The sequence below is a fragment of the Tachyglossus aculeatus genome, chromosome 13 (assembly GCF_015852505.1).
Source record: "Tachyglossus aculeatus isolate mTacAcu1 chromosome 13, mTacAcu1.pri, whole genome shotgun sequence".
Lineage (NCBI taxonomy): Eukaryota > Metazoa > Chordata > Mammalia > Monotremata > Tachyglossidae > Tachyglossus > Tachyglossus aculeatus.
This window is the reverse complement of record NC_052078.1, coordinates 16412519-16427971: the sequence shown is the minus strand read 5'-3', so window position 1 is coordinate 16427971 and position 15453 is coordinate 16412519. Positions and strand designations below refer to the sequence as shown.

The 15453-nt window shown below is 41.4% G+C and overlaps 1 long non-coding RNA gene and 1 other non-coding gene across 2 annotated transcripts in view; both read right to left on the bottom strand.

The window, feature by feature from the left end:
• Positions 1-11075, bottom strand: part of LOC119936402 — a 95320-nt gene extending 84245 nt beyond the window's left edge. The window contains exons 1-3 of the long non-coding RNA XR_005453732.1: positions 10995-11075; positions 8665-8877; positions 5743-5855 (exon numbers count right to left, since the gene is read on the bottom strand). This is a non-coding gene — a long non-coding RNA (uncharacterized LOC119936402). The remainder of the gene's footprint in view (positions 1-5742; positions 5856-8664; positions 8878-10994) is intronic.
• On the bottom strand, positions 8350-8487 carry LOC119936418. The gene has a single exon (XR_005453746.1). It is a non-coding gene; the product is annotated as a small nucleolar RNA SNORA7 (small nucleolar RNA).
• Positions 11076-15453: the final 4378 nt, after the last annotated feature.

The window sequence follows — 15453 nt, the reverse complement described above, 5'->3', positions numbered from 1 at the left end:
AAGCTCACACGGCAGACAAGTGGCAGAGGCAGGATTAGAACACAGGTCTTTCTGACCTCTAGGCCCATGCTCTATCCACTCAACCATATCGCTTCTAATGTCCGTTTTGTTCCAAATTTTATTCCTCACTAAATACACTTTGCTTACTGCTAACATTTTCACCAACTTTTCATAACTCTTGAATTCTAGTTCTAACCTTCAAGATGCAGGGATGCCAGTTATTTTTGAGTATCAATGGCATTTACTGAGTGCAAAACACTGTACTCAGCCCTTGGGTGAATACAGCAGAAACAAGACACACACAATCACTGCCCTTCAGGGGTTTACAATCTAACTGGGGAGGGGAAACAGACAAAATTTGTGGGAGCAGGAGGAAAAATAAGAACATTACAGGAAATAGTGCAAATGTGAGGCTCACAGACTTAATTCCCATTTTGCAGATGAGGTAACTTAGGCACAGAGACGTTAAGTGGCTTGCCCAAGGTCTCACAGATGACACGTGGCAGAGCCCAGTTTAAAACCCAGGTCCTTCTGATTCCCAAGCCCCTGCTCTATCCACTAGTCTATTTTGCTTCCCATCTCAAAAAGTGCTCTCCTCTCTAGAAATGTATAAATGATCAGCTGTTTCTAGGACAACCTTATTACTAATAGGAATAGTATTTAAGTGCTTAGTATATGTCAAGCATTGTGCTAAGGGCTGAGGGACATATAATAAAATCAGATGAGCCCCTGGGAAGGGGAGGGGCCAACAAGTATTTGATCCCTATTTTATAGATATGGAAACTGAGGCACAGAGTACTTAAGTGACTTGCCCAGGGTCCCACAGAACACAAAGGCAGAGCCAAGATTAGAACCTGGGTCTTCTGACTCTCAGTTTTTGCTCTTTCCATTAAGCCATGCTGCTCCACAGCTCCTTTAAGATGGGCAAAGAGGAATTCTTCCTCATTTTGTCTTTTTAAAACTACAATTCAATTTTTCTATTTAATTCATACATTTTCAGGATTTTTTTCCCATAGTTTGGAGGTCTCATGCCTCTCCTCCACCTTTAGTCTATTTGTTATTTCCATTTCAGAAGATTGTCACAGGGGTGAAATGTACAGTGCCCCGCTTTGCCAAGTTTTCCACCGCAGCCTCTCGGTAGAACAGGGAAGTTAGCTTTGTCGAACTGAAATCTGTCGATCTAGAAGTTTAGCTTTAATTCAAGGAATCCTGGAAGTTGGTCAAAACTTGCAGCAACACTAACCCATAAAATGGAAATATTTCAAGAAATAAGAGCTTCTAGGGACTGAACTTCATAAGACTAGATGGGAAAATGTTCTTGCTGTCATAAAGGTAACTTTCCCTAAGAGGAATTTTTATAAATATTTGGAAGAGCCATCTGCCTTTCTTTTCTCAAGAGGGCACCAGGCCCTGCATAAATCCAAACTGTAGTATCTTTGTTATCCTGCAGCTTCTCCTTTCCTCAAATACTTTAGACTTCTATGCTGTATATGCATTGCAAGGAATAACTTATGGTGGCTTGATTTTAAGCAAGCTATGACAACTGCATAAACTGTGGATGCCACAGAAGGCAAAAAAATGGTGTCCATATTAGAAAAACATAGACTAGAGAAAAAGAAAATGAATAATGTTTAGTTCTTTGCTAAAATGTAAAAGTAATGAATATCTTAGGGTCTTGCAAGGGAATAGGCTTGAGGTACTTATCTTGAAATTATACAGAAAAAGTTTATATAACAAAAAAATAAAAACTGGTGGCATTTTTAGAAAATCACTTTCCCATGTTCTCACTTGATTTTTTTTCTCCTTATGTCCTTAACTCCGTGAGGAAAAAAGTGAAGATAATCTATGAGAAGCAGCATGGGTTAGTAGATAGAGCACGGGCCTGCAAGTCAGGAGGTCATGGGTTCTAATCCTAGGTCTGCCACTTCTCTACTGTGTGACCTTGGGCAAGTCACTTCACTCCTCTGGGCCTCAATTGCCTTATCTGAAAAATGGGGATAGAGACTGTGAGTCCCACGTGGGATGGAGACTGTATCCAAGCTGATTTGCTTGCATCCACCCCAGCACTTAGTATAGTGCCCGGTACACAGTAAGCACTTAAATACCGCAGTTATCATCATCATCATCTACTGGAAACACATCTTATACTTTTCCATTTCAGCCCCACCCACCAAGGGCCATGATTAGACCTATAATTGTTCACATAAATGGCATTAAGGTAACACCTTTGAAAATCTCATCTTGATTTGCCTTGCAGTACGATTCTTTCAGTGTTCACTGGAAAGGATGCCCCCGTCTTCACCCTCCAACCTCACTGCAGCCAAGGAGACTGAATCTTCAAAACAGTTCCCCTGTGCCAATAAGAAAATGCTCTCAGGGCTACAGGAGCAGGAAGATGGAAGCCCCAGCCTAGGCCTTATTCTTAGAACCATATGTTTGAACGGTGGAAAAATAAAGACTCACCTTAAGTGGCAGTTCCATTGGAACAGCTGCCAAAGGAAAGCTGCATGTAGAACTATGAATGAGTGTCCCTCAGTCTGCTTCATTTTCTCTATTTTCTGAGTTCAGCAAGTTAAGCCACTGCCTGCAATCTGCTTTAATGCCTGAAATGCTTTTGGCAAGCAGCAACAACAGGTGAAAGTTATTAGCTAGGGGAAAGGGAAGAAGAGAGTGTGGGCAAGATTTTTTTTAAAAAAGTGCTCTCAGCTGAAGAATTACCCAGGGGGCAGTGAATTTATAGATAGGGATTTAGAGGTTTTGATACTTAGTGAAAGACTTGAAGAGGCAGAGAGAGGGAGAAAGCCAATTAAAAAATGAATACTTATGAGAAACAGAATAAGACCGCAAGAGTCACCTAAAAAATAGGAAGAATAAAGAAAAACCACAGAACAGGCTGTAGACTATTTCCCTGATAAGCAACAGTAATTACAGATAATTCAAATACTGCAGTAAGAGGGTCCCCCTCATGAAAAGGAGGTTGGAGGAATGTTAGAGAATTTGGACAATATTAATTAGAATTTATTTTTTCCAAACTGCCTTTTGACTGCCGGTAGACCAGGCCTGAACTTGGTTAAATGTCTCTGTTCTTCTGTCCATTATTTTCCTATAACTTTCAGGTATGTTTTGTTTCTATGAATAATTGCATTAAGCGCTAAATCCCTCCCTATTCATCCTCTAGACTGAGTTTTTTTTCATCTCGTGCTGCACTGGGGAATTTCAAGTTTAGCCTCCTCTCATGCATAATTCATCATCTTACACAAGATTTGGCTGCTGCCACTATTTAAAAGAACTGGCAGGTTGAAATAGTTTTCAAAAGTGGAAGAAAAATTTGTCACTTTATAAGATACAGGCAGACACATCCAAACAGAGCAGTCTGACATTTTAGAAGCTGAATTGGGGGGGGGGGGGGAATCACCCCAAACCCACCATTTCACAATTAGCCATTTCTGCAGTTCCTGGGAGCATTCAAAATTCAGTCCTCGTCTCCCCTGAGTACGCGCTCCAATGGGGCCTGGTGGTTGCAAAATAAGGACAGCTGTGCCATTATGAAAAGGAGACTGGGTTGGGGATTTCCCTCCCTCCTACCTCCCCCTAACCCAATCCCCCCCTCCTCCCTTGCTCTCTTCAACATGTGATATGGCTAAAAGTAAATTACATGACTATCTTCAGGACACTGGAGGGAGCTATTATGACACTGGATATTCCAATCAAAATGGACTCTCCATCTTTGGAGAAAATGGGAGCAGGTTGGCCTTTGTTCTGTTTGAATTGGTGAGGATTTTGTTATTTTTGTTTCCAGTCATGTTTATATGATTTGAATTACTCGTAGATGTCTAAACACGTAAGTTTTTCTTCGCCCTGAGAGACAAAAGATAGGAAGGTTCACTTCCTTAGTGCAAACTTATCTTTACAGAATTCTAAGCCCAATGTTAAATGTTCAAACATGCAAGTTTGCCTCAGCTGCTTGTCAGATGCCATGGTTTTTACAGTGAAAAGGGAAGGTGTAGGTAGACTTCTATCCTGAAAAGGGAATCTGTGGGTAGAGCAAGTTTCGAGGAGAGAAAATAACTTAGTGTTAAAGCCTAGTGCTTTGGCCATGAGCTTGGCTTTACATTTTAGGTAAGGATCTATGTTTGCACTGAAGTGAGGCTGGCACCTGGCCTGAAGTCTGGAAGAGAACAGAATGTTCCCCAAACAACCTAAGCTCACTCTCCTTAATAGTTAACTCTGGGTTACTCTGGGTACAGGTGTAGCTGAGATCAATGAAATCCATAGATTAATCCAAGAGCCTAATTTTAGCGAATAGTTTTAACCTTTTTAGCCATAAAACACTACCAGAACTGGTAATAAATAGTAAAATGGGCTCACTCAACTTTCTCGCTGTCCTCTACTGCCTACTTGGTAGAGGTGCTATGGACAATTGCATAGCTGAGAAAAGAGTTCAAAAGGAAGAGACCTAGCTAATCCACAGTCTGGAGAGTCAGCAAGCAATAATTGGTAACATAAAAGGATTTTCAATACCCTGAACATCATTTTTATCTTTGGGTTTTGTCCTTTTGATACAGATTTTCTCAGAGGTATTGTTTACTTATTAAGTTAATACTTATTAAGTATTACTTTACTTAAATCACAGCTAGACTGCCCTCAATCTCCTATAACGTGTGTGTGTGTGTGTGTGTGTGTGTGTGTAGGAAAGCTGACACTGTATCCAATACTGCACACAAGCCATTTATTCCAACAAGGCCTCAGATGATATCCTAAATCATGCATTGTCAGAAGAACATTCTCCAATTCCCTAAAAGTGTTCTAAAGAACAGATATTGTGAAAATCTGAGTTATGTAGGGCAGGAGTGAGCATACTTCTACTACTACCTCCTGTTGACTCATGTTTTATAGAGTTATATGAGAAAACGCAACTAAAGTTTAAATAATTGCATTCATTTTTCCATTTAGATAGTTGACTGAAGATTTCTGAAGGTGCAATTGAAAATAAATGCAAAATGACTAAATTTTCTCTAGGGTCATGCTTTCTAAGAAAACATTCCTGATCCTGACCAAATTGGTAGAATAAAATGCTTCTAAACAAATGTTAAAATGCAACCCTCTCTGACTCAAGTTTCACATGTTGTTTACAAATTCAGACCCTATTATTACTTGTAATCAAAGAAAGCAATTGCTCCTGCTTTTCAAGGGATACAATGGCATTGGAGGCTTTGTAATCTTAACTATATTTAGAGCAGGAACATTAGGTACAGGTTGGGTATTTTGACTAGTCATAAGTATAACCCAGTTTCAATTATTAGAGGCTCATCTTCTAATTTGTGGATTAGTCAGGGTTTTGATTCCTTATTCTTCTCTGCTTGGCTGTCTACTTCTAGGACCACTGGCATCTACACCAGAGAATAGGCAAAGAAAATACGAGATGGAATTCAAAGTAATACATTTTTCTTCTTGTAAATGGACTTGGGAAAAAGGCTGGTAGGGAAAGAAGGCTAAGGCGATATGTTAAAATAAGAGTTTTGGATTTCTCTGGAATTTAAATTATTCTTGCCTTCCCAGTTTCCCAGTGGCACAGATAACCAAGAATAAACTGCACCTAAACATATTTCCAATTAATTCTAAATAATATTTAAGAGACAAGACATAAAATAGGTAGCTAAAGTTGCTAAATGCACATGAATAGGAACTGCAATGTTCAAGTGTCCTTGAAACAGAGGTGAAAAAAGTACTTGCCACTCTTACCTAGGCTGACTGGCTTTCGTGGGAGTTAACGGACCCAGGGCAGGAATTCCGATGACAAAAAGGATGAAGGCTGCTGGTGGAGCAGGAAAAGTTTCAGGAAGCCCCAAAGTTATCTGTAGGTAGCAGAGATGACCCAAATAAGGAAAAATAAAGGGGAAGGGAGCAAGCAGGGGTGGAATAAATACAAAAGGAATCGGTGTCAGTGAGGAGCATTGGTGGACTGAAGTAGGCCTGTGAAGCCCAAAGTTAGAATTCTGAGTTTAGAATGGAGAGTTATGGGATGCCACTAACCAAGTGGGAGACAGGGAGTAGAAGATATAGTCAAAACAATGGGCATGCCTGATAAATTTCAAAGAAAAAGGCCCAGAAAAAAATAGTGTAACAATTCAGTTTAGAGATAACCAAGACCTGATCAAGTGACAAAGCAGTTAATTACGAAAATTTTATGAAGAAAACACAATCCACAGATAAACTAGAATATGAATCGCACTAGTCTGGAAATGGAACTGTGCCAAAATCACTTCTATCTCATTCAGCCCAGCTCCTCTGGTTATTTTTTGGTTTATATCATGATAATGCTAAATATCGCACACTTAAAGTTCTCCATGAAACATCATGAACTTTTCAGAGGGAGGAATTCACGGTGAACTTGAACCACAAAGACTGATAATACTGACAGATCATAGAGAATGACCTAGACAATGTAACCTATAAATCACAAAAATAGTACAAGGAAAGCTCTGGAAGCCAAAAGGAAAATCTGAAAGAAAAATAAATACTGGGGGAAAAAAACGAAGAAAAGACTACAGCTGGAAGCAACAGACCTAAAAATTCGGAGTCAACTGGCTGAACACCAACAAGAAGAGACTCCCTGAAGGGAAACGGGTCTCCGGGGCTTTTCAGTTTGATTTACAGGAAAGAAAATAACATATTGTTTACTTGTTTCCTAATTTCTTAACAAATTCAGATTATTCAAATAAAAGGAACATAAAGAGAGTAATGAAGAGCAGATGCTTACTTCAACAGCAGGTGTTGGGATTGGATTTAAAAAGGTGATGTTTTATCCAGGTCACATCACCACCTATCTTTGGAGAGGTTTCTACCAATTCACCCCATCTTACATATCTGCTCTCTTCAACTGCTACTCCACAGCTTGCTCTCTTCATTCCACTCAAGATAACTTTCTAATTGTACCTAATTCTTACCACCATCCCCTCATTAATGCTGTTCTGCAGCCCAGCTCCTGTGGGCAAAGACTGTGTTTATTCTACTACACTCTTCCAAGCACTTAGTACAGTGTTCTGTACACAATAAGTGCTCAATTAATGAATGGCTGATTGATCAATACCCCCTGAATGCCCCCACCTCCAGTAAGCCTTCCATAATTAGTTCCCAGCACCCAAGTTGTATAAACTCATCAACTATTTCTAGCACTTATGTACTTAGCCTCAGCACTTTTGAACATACATTTCAAATGCACATTCAGTTATTTACTACATTTACTCCATTTGTAAATATTTTAATATTTTTAATATTTTAATCCCCTGTCACTGGGTTAGATCCCTTTGGGCAGGAAACATATCACTGCCCTGTTTAGTTCTTCCCAAGGCTTAATACAATGTGTGGCACCTAGAACACAACCACAAATATGAATGATTACTACTACTTGAAACATTTATGTTGGGAAAAATGGAAACCATGTCTCCCCCTTCTAGACTGTGAGCCCACTGTTGGGTAGGGACTGTATCTATATGTTGCCAACTTGTACTTCCCAAGCGCTTAGTACAGTGATCTGCACACAGTAAGTGCTCAATGAATATGATTGATTGATTAATAATATTTATACTTGTGGTATTCATTAAGTGTATTTAATATGTTGAATACTCTTCTAAGCGCTGGGGTAGATACAGACTAATCAGGTCAGCCACAGTCTCTGTTTCCACTTGGGGCTCACAGTCTAAATCGGATAGAGAACAGTTACTGTGTTTCCATCTTACAGAGGAGGAAACAGAGGCACAGAGAAGTTACGTGACTCACCCAAGGTCACACAGCAGGCAAGTGGCAGAGCTGGGATTAGAACTCATTTCGTCTGATTCCCAGGCCCGTGCTCTTTCCTCTAGATACAATACTTATCCATAGAAAGTAAAGTGGACTGATACTGAGCCCAGTTTTTCCACCATCTGGGCTTTCTTTCTGGCCCGTGTAAAGGTGCGTTAACTCTTTTCCGTCACTAAGGACCACTGAGTGCATTTCTGCCTACAATGGCTTTACATTACTGCAATGTACTCAATGTCCCTTAGTGGTCTGAAAAAGTTATTGCTTCTCCCCAAAAGCTCAAAGTACTCTCCAAGGAGAAAACTTATATCTTAGGAGAATTCTTGTCTTGGCTTATGCCTTTGAGTCGTTTCCAACCCATAGCGACACTACGGCCACATCTCTCTCAGAACGCCCCGCTCTCCATCTGCAATAGTTCTGGTGATGGATCCACAGAGTTTTCTTGGTAAAAATATGGAGGTGGTTGACAATTGCCACCTTCCACGCAGTAAACTCGAGTCTCTGCCCTCGACTCTCTCCCATGCCGCTGCTGCCCTGCATGGGTGAGTTTTGACTTGTAGTAGATTGCCTTCCACTCGCTAGCCACTGCCCAAGCTAGGAATGTAATGGGTAGGCCTCTGCTTGACTCTCCCTCCCGTAGCCAAGACTGGTAGAGTCCTGGAAACTCTCCAGGTGCGACCCTGAGAGGGGCTAGGAGAATTAAGTTCACTTAAATGCACCTATATAATACATATAGATGCATATACACCTATCACTTAAACATAAAGATCTCTAGTTGAAACATAGTTGACTTTTATATGCTGAGAGAAAGGAAGGTATAAATGTCATCACTTACCGAAAATATTATTTAAAATCATTACCGCTTACCGAAAATATTCTTTACAATGATCTTCTGGCCCAGCCCATCTGCCAGGAGAATGGGTTCAGTAATTCTCAGAAGCAGCAAATGAAGCATTGGCCCCACGAAGGATCAGAAATACTTGATTCTGGCCTTTGGAAGCACTGCCTAAGGTTACAGCTCGGCTTGGTCCTGATCAGAACGCTCAGACTAAAGGCACTTGGATGGGCATACAGACAGACCTAAAGAGAATAGAACAGGAGAATACAAGTGCATGGTGCTTTTGCTTCTTTGGAATATTTATTTCCTTTTTAGAGCACGTTTCCATCGAGGAACATTTTAACTTCATAAGCTTTCCTTGTATCCATTTTCCCATAAGCTCTCTCAGCACAAATAATGTTGAGATATTTGTTTGTTTTAGGGTACTTGTTGAGCGCTCACTATGTGTCTAACACTGTTCTAAGCGCCGGGGTAGGTACAAGTCACTTAGGTCAGACACAGTCCTTGTCCCACATGGGGCTCACAGTCTTAAGTGGGAGAGAGAACAGTTATTGAATCCCCATTTTACAGTTTAAGTGGGAGGGAGAACAGTTATTGAATCCCCATTTTACAGTTTAAGTGGGAGGGAGAACAGTTATTGAATCCCCATTTTACAGTTCAGGAAACTGAGGCACAGAGAAGTTAAGTGACTTGCCCAAGGTCACACAGCAAGCAATTGGCAGAGCGAATGAAACAGCTGGGATTAGAACCCAGGTCTGAGTCCCAGGCCCATGCTCTCTCCACTAGGCCATGCTGCTAATGCAGAAAATGCCATTATATAACCCAGCTCGTATTTTTCATGAGATTCTACCTCTGGGCTATTTACAAAAGGGATTCCTTCACACCCAGGACTAACCAAAATGACTTAACTAACTTTTGTACTGCATTTGAGTGAAAAAAAAAAAAGATTTCCCTCTGTTACCATCAACAGGAAAGAGAAGAAATGTTCCTTCTGGTTTCATTCAGGGCAGAAGGGAAACATGCTAAATTTAAATAACCCATTTAATTGGGTGAGTCATGACCTCTGGAGAACTTCTAATCCAGCATTCCAGAACGGCCGGGGGTGGGGGAAACAGCCACTCCAAACAGGGAGGGGTTTCGATGACTAGGAAATCTTCTGTATTTTCTGAAGCAGCAGATAAAAATCCAGCTTTATTTTCCTGGACAGAAGCCTGTTCATTTTGCAGCAGACAATCGGCATGATTGGACAGTGCAAGGACATTTGGGGAAGATAATGTTTCTCTAGAAAATTTTGAATTGGGCCTGAATGGGAATGGGATAAATTTAACGGTAAATTCCAATCTGGGAAATGGGCGGTGAAGACAGAAGTAACATTTTTGGAGCCATGAACCACAAGTCCTGCCTTCAAGTCTACCCAGAGAGCTCTGATATTAACTTGTCCACTACTACTCTGGCCAAGAGCATTCAAGATTTCCCTCCTGCCACCTTTATTTGCCTGCGGCAGTCTTCTCAGCCTAAATGAGTGGTGGTGAGTTGGTCTCTGAATGTATGAGTCTGATTCCAGACAGAGATCCTTGCCCTCCACTCAGGGTCTCGGTAAGGGGAAGTTTGGTTAAATATTGTCCATCAGAAGGAAGATGGGAGGTGGGGAGGGAGGGGAGGAAGGAAAAAGTTCAGTGTTCTATTGCCCCAGGGCAGCAGTTGTCAACCAGAAAAATCCCGGGTCATTTAAGATTCCCACAGGAGGTCACAGGAAAAAAAATTCCCCTTTCGGTACCAGGTCAATCTATCATTTTTTAGCTCTAGGACAGAGAATTGTAACAAAAAGTAGTTCTCTGAAATCTCACGTTAGCTAATGGGTCAGATAGCATTACACCTGGTATGATGCATGGGAGTTCTGTGGAGTCACCTGCCAGTAGGTGACCGGTCTGTAGCAAAAGGGAACCTGGGTCTCACGTAGAAATTCAGCTCTGAAGCAGAACTTGGAATAAAAGTGTTTCAGCACCCAGTTCATCAGCAATACAGAACAGAATGTTATCCTAGAACTCTGTTATCTGAGGAGCACATTGCTCCGGGAGGTTCTGACAGTCGAAGAAGAAAACTGAATCAAGAAGGCCAGTGTGTCCTTTGGAGGACTGTCACACAGGATGTGGCCACCGAGTGACATCATCTCTGACCAGTTTGAGAGTCTATTAAACTGTAGCACTGACCTAATTTCTATATTATATGGTCAGAATACGGACCCACTACATACATTACAGTCAAAGTCTTGAGCAGTTCCATCAGAACGACCGATTGTCAGAGTCGATATCGAGGATCACAAACAAAGACAGCCTGTGGAAAATGTCGGTCTACTTACTAGTTTCAAAGTTACGTTCACTTCAACTCAGCATCGCCGGGAGGAATGTGGACACAGAAGGAATACCAGTGGAATACCCCAACAGCTGCCGCGTAGTGAGAAAAGTGGGATAAATTAGAGGCAATGCTTTGAGAATGCCAGAAAGCGTACTGTCCGACAACATGGCAATAAATCAGAATATTGAGAGGCAACTGCAATAGATAGACCCGCCTGAATGAAAGGACTGGCTCCTTCTGAGCAGAAGCAGTGTGGCCTAGTGGAAAGGCAACAGGCCTGGGAGTCAGAGAACTGGCTGCTGTGTGACCTTGGGCAAGTCACTTAACTTCTCTGTGCTTCAGTCTCCTGAACTGAGTCTCCCGATTCAACCCCTGCTCTTCCACCTACTTAGACTGGGAGACCCATGTGTCTGACCTGATTAACGTGTATCTACCCCAGGGTTTAGAACGGTGCTTGATAAATAGTAAATGCTTAAAAAAAAAACCTCAAGAGGATGGGAAAGTAAAGCCAAAAACAGCAAAGCCACATCAGTTTTGAATCAGTTCTTCTAGACTGTGAGCCCACTGTTGGGTAGGGACTGTCTCTCTATGTTGCCAACTTGTACTTCCCAAGTGCTTAGTACAGTGCTCTGCACACAGTAAGCGCTCAATAAATATGATTGATTGATTGAATGTACAGACTTGGGTGAGGTTCAGTCACACGTTGACCTCTTGAGGCCCACCAACACTTTTAGGTAAAATGCATCATCAGCGGCCTGCCATGCACAGAATGCACACCACGTTCTGGCTTATAACAACTTTGCTCTCAACTCCCTCTCCTGAATGTACATGCCCCTCCAAATATGAGAGAATTGTCTTGCCCAGGATTGGTTTAAAATAGAAGATAAACACCACTATAAAAAAAATTTCGGCAGCCATCATTAATCTGTACTTTGTAATACAATTTTACATCAGATAGAACTCAAACTTTTGGTTTTTACCAAATGAGGACTCATGCTATATGAGGCACCTTTACATTGTACCCTCCAAAAGGGCAGGCTCAGTATCAATTTAACTTGGTCAGGATAGCACTTAGTACAATGCCATATAATAATTGTGGTATTTGTTAAGCGCTTACTATATGCCAAGGACTGTACTAAGCACTGGGGTGGATACAAGCAAATAGAGTTGAACACAGTCCCTGGTCCACAGGGGGCTCGCAGTCTCAAGCCCCATTTTACAGATGAGGTAACTGAGGCACAGAGAAGTGAAGTGACTTGCCCCAGGTCACACAGCAGACATGTGGCAGAGTTGGGATAAGAACCCAGGACCTTCTGACACTGCACCCTGCTGCTATACCATATGCAAATGAGTGCTTAAAAATGATTTTTGAAGACAAACCATCATGTTAAAAACAAAACCTCATGGTATACCTAGTGACCAATTACGACTGTGGGCCATCCAGATTGTCCTGGATTATCTAAATTTGCTATTTGTCTGAATTTACTGGTTAACTGCCCCAGTGAAACAGCCATGGCCTAGCTGACAGAGCATGGGCCTGGGTTATAGAAGACCTGGGTTCTTAATTTCTCTGTGTCTCAGTTACCTCATCTGTAAAATGGGGATTAAGACTGTGAGCCCCATATGGGACATGAACTGTGTCCTATCTTGTATGTACCTCAGCACGTCGTACAGTGCCCATCACATAGTAAATACGATTAAAAAACAACAACCTCTTCCTCCGGCTTCCTCCTGAATCTCTAGATGTGGCCTCGTTGTCCATTGCTTCATTTTCAAGACATTGGGATGCCTTAATGCCCTGAGTTAAAACTGAGGCCTTCAACCAGCCCAGCAGTAAGAATCATTTTAAATTATCAACAAGGTTTCCATTAAGAGGAAAATTCAACTGTTAGAAACAGCAGGATTTGGGAGATGATAACTTTTCAGTGCAAACGTGGCCTGGACCTAGAAAAATAATTCTAATTTTAGAAATTTAATTGGTAATTGACTAGCCTGTACTACGAAAGAATCTTTAACGTTTCTGATTGTTTTATTCCATAGACACATTTACAAGCAGATAATGTGCAAGAGATAGAGTTAGTCCTATTCTCCTATCGGCTGAGGATTGTTGATGACAGGCATGAGTACAATAAAAACATCTGAGGAGTTTGAATAGTTCTGTGGTAGATTATGCCTCCTCTGTCAGAACCGGTCAGGAAAATGATTTTTATTGCAACTCATTTTAATATTATCGCCTGCCTCAAATTAGATTTTCACTGGGCCCTTACTGAGAAAACTTTAAGCCTTCCATTACTTGAAATTGTATTTTGACTAATTTCAAAAGAGCCCTTCGCTTTGGCACGATGCTGTACCTAATTGGCAAATAAACCAAGGAGAATTTGAAGTATTTTTAGGTAAAGTCAGACAGTTTTCAGTATTTATTGAGCACGATACGTGCGTTTGCCTCAATAGTTCAAATACAGTTTGCTTTTTAATGTACTTTCAATATATTTACCTTGATAAAGTGCCTTTTAAAAAAAGCAGTATTTGTTTGTTGGCTTACTAACTCACAACATTTATCCTTTTACAATTGATCTTCCAGTCATTGGTGTGAATTACTAAAAGTCTGCTGTACGGATTCATTCATAATGCCTTTCACAAGAACTGAAACACTTGATAATAAAAATAAATCAAATGTCAAACGAGATAAATGAATGTCATCTAAAAAGGTATAGCAATCAAAATAAAGTGTTGAGAGAGACAAGAAAGCCCACATGACAAACAATTAAGAAGGGGAAAAGGTTAAATATGAATGAATTAAATGGTGCTACAGTATACTTGGGATCATGTGAGATAACACCAGACTGGCCAAAATGATCAATAGCATGAGAATTGGAGACAGTTAAGCACTAAGAAAGATGGGAGTTGAGAAGTAGAGATGAATGAGAAACATGCCGAAAGATAGATGAGGGTGTAAACAAGAGCTCTATGGACAAACTCACTAATATTCAGCTGGGTAAATGTCTGCATGTGATTCTACGGGTACAGGACTTGTTTCTAACCAAGACAAAAACAGTAACAGCTACTTTATGAGTCACAACAAGACAAACACCCGCTGTATGGTGAAATTGGGACACCGAAAGGAGGAGGGCAGAGGAAAGGTGTTAAGGAGAAGTAAAACAAGGCCTCGGACGATCCGGTACCCCATCTGAAAACTGGGAGTCAACTGCAGCGTGGCTCAATGGAAAGAGCCCTGGCTTTGGAGTCAGAGGTCATGGGTTCAAATCCCGGCTCCACCACTTGTCAGCTGTGTGACTTTGGGCAAGTCACTTCACTTCTCTGGGCCTCAGTTACCTCATCTGTAAAATGAGGATGAAGACTGTGAGCCTCCCCGTGGGACGACCTGATCACCTTGTAACCTCCCTAGCGCTTAGAACAGTGCTTTGCACATAGTAAGCACTTAATAAATGCTATCATTATCATTATTATTAACTGCTAAGGACACACCAGCCTGGCACACTGTGGTCCAAAAAAGAGTAAAGCTTTGTAAGGAATGAGACAAGGAGGCAAGAAAGAAAACAGAGCCAGCTGCTCTGAACGTTAAGTATGATAACACAAGGAAATAAAATCAGATGAGACACGGTTCCTGTCCCACCTGGGGCTCACAGTCTCAAGGGGAGGGAGAACAGGTATTTAATCCCCATTTTACAGGTGAGGAAACTGAGGCACAGAGAAGTTAATTGACTTGCCCAGATCACCCAGCAGACAAGGGGTAGAGCCGGGATTAGAACCCAGGTCCTTCTGACTCCTAGGCCTGTGCTGTATCCACTAGACCACACTGCTTCACTTGACTGATTGATGGGATTGAGCATGGGGTCAGGAGAAAGCTGATGCCTGGACCACCTCCCAGAGATGGTGCGGAGAGCCGAAAGAATTTCCCATCAGGATCCTTTCCTGCCTACCAGGGTCTCTTGACATTCTGGGATTCCATGGTCCATTACTCCAAGGATCTCATTAATGGTCATGAAAATAATGAGGCTACCTCTGAAGAATGCCTTCATTGCAGATGATCAGTGAGGAGTGGTGGGGGAATTGACAATTACTGTTCAACTATTAAATGATTTGAAAACTGGTGGTTTGGTCAGGGGACTCAGAGCTGCGTTCCTGGGTGTGTCACTCCTAGGTCCACTGCCAGTGGAGAGTTAGTTTACATTTTTTGGAGACGCTATGTAGAAGTCCCTAAGTGTACTGCGGGGGCCTTTGGTTTCATCACCATAAAACTCATCCTATGCACAGTATTAGCCTTGGTTAGAAATCTTACATCAGAGAAAGAAGAGATTTCCCGAAGAAAACATCCTAGCAGAAGTGAATCATCTCTACTTTCCAAGTGCAATAATATTTATGGGGAACTGATTCATAAACTTGTCTTATGCCGTCGAGTCGACTAGCCTAAGCTAGATTGTTCCTTTCTTTGCTTAGCTAAT